The sequence below is a fragment of the Grammomys surdaster genome, unplaced genomic scaffold (genome assembly GCF_004785775.1).
Source record: "Grammomys surdaster isolate TR1022 unplaced genomic scaffold, NIH_TR_1.0 362, whole genome shotgun sequence".
Lineage (NCBI taxonomy): Eukaryota > Metazoa > Chordata > Mammalia > Rodentia > Muridae > Grammomys > Grammomys surdaster.
The window spans coordinates 5,361,104-5,365,657 of record NW_021604781.1 but is presented as its reverse complement, the minus strand read 5'-3'; the positions used below and the strand labels follow the sequence as shown (position 1 = coordinate 5,365,657).

Genomic DNA, 4,554 nt, shown 5'->3' with positions numbered 1-4,554 from the left:
AGAGAGAGAGAGAGAGAGAGAGAGAGAGAGAGAGAGAGAGAGAGAGATGGGCCACACTGAGGGGTCCAACCCTCCCAATGCAAAAAGTCTGCATCTTCAGGGAGATCCAGCCTATGAGAGTTTCCTTCCTTCCTTCCTTCCTTCCTTCCTTCCTTCCTTCCTTCCTTCCTTCCTTCCTTCCTTCCCCAACTTTTCAATATTGAGGGAAAAACCTAGGGCTTCCTGCATGCAGGCAAGCACTCTACTGTTAAGCCACACCTTGAACCCTCTTGGGAGAAGTTGAGGCACACCAATGTGGGATGGAGATGACTGAGCCCCCTCTACTTTTTGATGCTGTTGCTGTGTGTGCAGAGAGAAGAGTGCTCATCTGTGTTTTGATCACTTGTGAGTCTGTAGCATGCAGATAGCAGGCAAACTTTGTGTAGACATCCCACTGCTTACAGGCCATTATGTGTGGGTTTAACAGGGTGAATGGGAAGCAGGTAGTTTCTATGCGTACCACACATATGTGTGTGTGTGTGTGTGTGTAGAATTCTATATACACACACATATGTTTGTGAGAGTACATATCTGGGCTGTTTCTAGCAGCACAGACACCCCAGTGGCTCTATGTTTTGTTTGTGTGTGCAGGACCCTAAACATACATGTTCACACATGCTACTTCCCAGTTGAAACTTCACATTTGGAGGGAAGAGGAACCCTCAGAAGCTCATAAGAAAGCTCAAGAACTTGGGGTTATATGAGAGGTTCACACACAGTTTCCGGGGGAGAAGAGGCTCTTTGGTGGAGTCGACTGCAAGCTGTACAGGAAGCCCCAGCCATGCAGCTTCTGTGAGTCAGAGTTGGTATTCATGACGTAGCTGCTTTTGAGTTATCTACACTCACATAAGTAATCCCTCACCCAAACTCCTGTGAGGAAACTCCAGTGAAATTGGTTCACTGGGCTGGACTTGGATGGGGTAATTTCTTTGGTCTATTACTGGTGCCCTTTCTGGTGTGAAGAGACACTTGTTTGTATCTCCTCAGCAAAAGTCACACAGCTGGATAACAGTCAGGACAGCAGTCTGTCCTGAGAACTGGCTGCAGATTCCCAGATCCTTCCTTGTGGCACCTGGAGGTAGGCGATGGTGGGGGCTGACCTTCGACGGCTCTCTGAGCAGCTCCGGGGCCTCTCCCAGCTGAGTGTTTGCGGAGTGGCTGAAGCTCCTTCACAGCTTGTGTGGAAGGACTCTCTTCTGGCTTCTTTTCTGGAGGTCTCAGGATCCATAACCACTTCAGACTGATGGAGGTCAGAAGGGGCCCCTAAGCCTAGATCCCGGAGGTACTCGCTGCCCTGAAGGGCTCCCATATCCAGGCTGAGGTCTTCTGTGCTCTCGCTGAGGCGCCTCAGAAAACCATCTTCCTGTAGGTCCTGTAGGGAAAAGAGGATGCTGGTCAAGGGATAACAGAGGTGAGGTCTCCTAAACTCAAGTCCCCAGTCCTTAACACACAGACGGGCTTGTCTTCCTCCTGCTCGTCTCTCCAGTGGTGTGCTGTGGTGGTCTGAGTAAGAAAGGTTTTCAGTCTTTCTTTCTTTAGTCCACCATCTCTTCACTATGCCCACTTTTTGGAATGGCAATGTATACTCTGTGCCACCGTGTGTTGGAAGAATGCGATCTGCTTTTTGGGTTTGATTTTACAGGGGGTCACAGTATCACAAGTCTCAGACGAGGCTTTAGACTTTTAAACAATGCTGAGGCTATGGTAGATTATGGAGACTTTTGAAGATGGACTAAATACATTTTGCTGTAAATATGGATATGAGTATGGGGAGAGAATCATGCGGTTTGAATAAGTATACCCCTTAGGTTATATATTTAAATGGTCAGTCATCAGAGAGTGGCATTATTTGAAAGGATTAGGGATTAGGAGGTGTGGCTTTGTTGGAGGGAATGTGTTCTGGGGGTGGGCTTTGAGATTTCAAGACAAGCCCAGAAATCAATCTCTCTCTCTCTCTCTCTCTCTCTCTCTCTCTCTCTCTGCCCCCCCCCCACTTTAGATCTTGACGTACCTCCCAGCTGCTGTCCTAGCACTTGCCTACATGTTGCCGCAATGATAATGGACTCTGAACTGTAAACCTCTGAGACTGTAAATAAGCCTCTAATTAAATGTTTTCTTTTTTAAGAGTTTCCTTGGTCGTGGATTCTCTTCACAGCAATAAAAAACTAAGACATATGCCTAACCTGGGATTCAAGGTTTCATTTCCCTGAAGGCGGCCATGTCGGATCTCTATGCTTCTGAGTCAAGAGCCACAGATCATTTCATTGTCTGCATAGGCTATGTTTCACGTGTGTGTGTGCGCGCGCGCACGTGCACTCGCATGCGAGTGCGCAAGTGTGCATGTGTTCTGGTATGTGGAGGTACAGTGCATACGTGTGTGTGCACACAGAGGTCAGAGGGCCAACTTTGGGTAGCTTTCCTCAGGGTCTTATCTTGTTGCTGTGATAAAATACTAAACGTCTAATACTATGTGTCTAAATCAACTTTAGGGAGAAAGAGTTTATTTTGCTTATAGTCCCAGGTTGTGGCAAATGGCATCACCCACAGTCAGTTGAGCCTTTCCTTTTCAGCAAATGTGATCAGAAGCCCCTTTAGACATGCCCACAGGCTAGCGCTGCAGACAATCCTTGATGGAGACTTTATTCCCAGATGCTTCTACATTGTGTCAATTTGACAATCAAAAGTAACATTGCAGGTATCATCCACCTTGGTTTTTGAGACAAGGTCTGTCAGAGGCCTGAGACACACCCATTTGTCCGTGCTGGTTGGCGGCCACAGGGATCTGTCTGTTTCTCCCCCTCCAACACTGGGATTACCAGCTTGTGCTGCAACCCCAGGCTGTCCTGTTTTACGCAGGTTCCTGGTATATGAACTCAAGTCCTCGTGCTTGCATAGCAAGGACTTTGCCAACTGAGCCATCTCCGCAGCCCAGATTACATTCTGTTTATTTGTCTTTTGGCCACTGTGAGTCATTGCTGAGGACGGATCATACAGGTATCTATTTGTGATCTGCTTTCTGTGTTTCTGTTTGCTTTGTTTCCCAGACAGGACTCTGCTGTACTGCTCTGGGTGATGGGAACTCACTAGCCTCAGACTTGCAAACCTCCTGCCTCCTGGTTCCCGTGCTGGGATTACAGACATGCAGCGTCACAGCCAGACGCACTTTCAATTATTTTTCTCATTTTTTTACATTTATCTATTTGTTTCGACATCAAAGGACAACTTGTAGGAGTCTGCTCTCTCCTTCTACCATGTGAGTCCTGGAAGCGGAATTCAGTCGTCAGGGTTTGGTGGCAAGCTCCCTTACCTACCGAGCCATCTTGGTGACCTTCCTTTCAGTTCTTTTATGTATATACCCAGACACAAAATTGCTACTTCTCACAGTGGTTCTCTGTTTGAATTTTAAGGGGTTAGCTGAGCACTCTATTACTAAGCTAACAATGTGTGTGTGTGTGTGTGTGTGTGTGTGTGTGCACGTGTGTGTGTATTTGGTGACACAGGGTCTCTCACTGATCCTAGAGCTCATGGTTTGGCTGATTGAGCAGTAAGCCCTGTGATTTCCCTCTTTGTACTCCCACCCCAAGGGCTGGAGTTATAGACATATACCACCATGCCTGATATTTTAATGTGAATCCTGAGGATCTGAGCTCTGGTCTTTGTGCAGAAAGTGTTTTAAAACTGAGCCGCCTCCCCAGCCCACTCTTCCTCCCTCTGCTCTTAAATACCATATCTAGGTTTCATTCAGTCTCTTTCTAAACAATTGCAGAACGGATGTGGCTGGACCAGAGTGACCCTGCCCTTGCTCTCCTAAGGCTTTGCTTGCAGCCTTGTCTCATGATCCTGTCTATCCCCTGGATTGCTCCATTCCTGCTCCTGATGCATGGACAGCCTCTGTGGACTCCCGTCTCTCACCGTTGCTTCCCCACAAGGTTTCCTTGTATCTCTGCTTTTCATCTTCCCATAAATATAAACACGTCAAGATGGGCTGTGGGCTGGTGCTGGGCTCCCTCCTTTTCCAGTGTCTGGCCTCTCTCATCTCAGGCAGAGGCGGGAGCCAGGCCAGAGCTTGGGAGGAGGGTTCTGGGAAACTAAAGCACAGCTTGTCCCAGCTCTCTAAGCCAGCAGGCGCACTGGAAGGAGGGAAAGCCCTGACTGACTCTCCTTTGCCTGGAAGCTTGAATACTTTTTTAGACTCATTTCCCTGGGTGAGAAAAGAGGGAGCCCGTTCACTGAGGGCCTTCCCAGAGAGCTAGGTAAACACTGTTCCAGGCCTGACACCCTGCAAGAGGATCTAAGAAAGCTCTGCTCCTGCTCCACAGACTCAGGGAGCCTTGGGTTGGCCCCTACCCCCACTAAATTTCTGCTGAGTTCAAAGTAGAGACAAAACATCCCAAGCTTCCCCTTGGGCTACCACATGCAGGCTCATATTGCACATGGATGCACTTTATTTGTTGCAGTGCTGTGGGCAGGGGAGAGCCAAACCCTTGAGCATGCCAGGCGAATCTTCTATGACTG

The 4,554-nt window shown here is 48.3% G+C and overlaps 1 pseudogene; it reads right to left on the bottom strand.

Moving 5' to 3' along the window:
- Window positions 1-4,554, bottom strand: part of LOC114631424 — a 20,907-nt pseudogene that overhangs the window by 7,880 nt on the left and 8,473 nt on the right.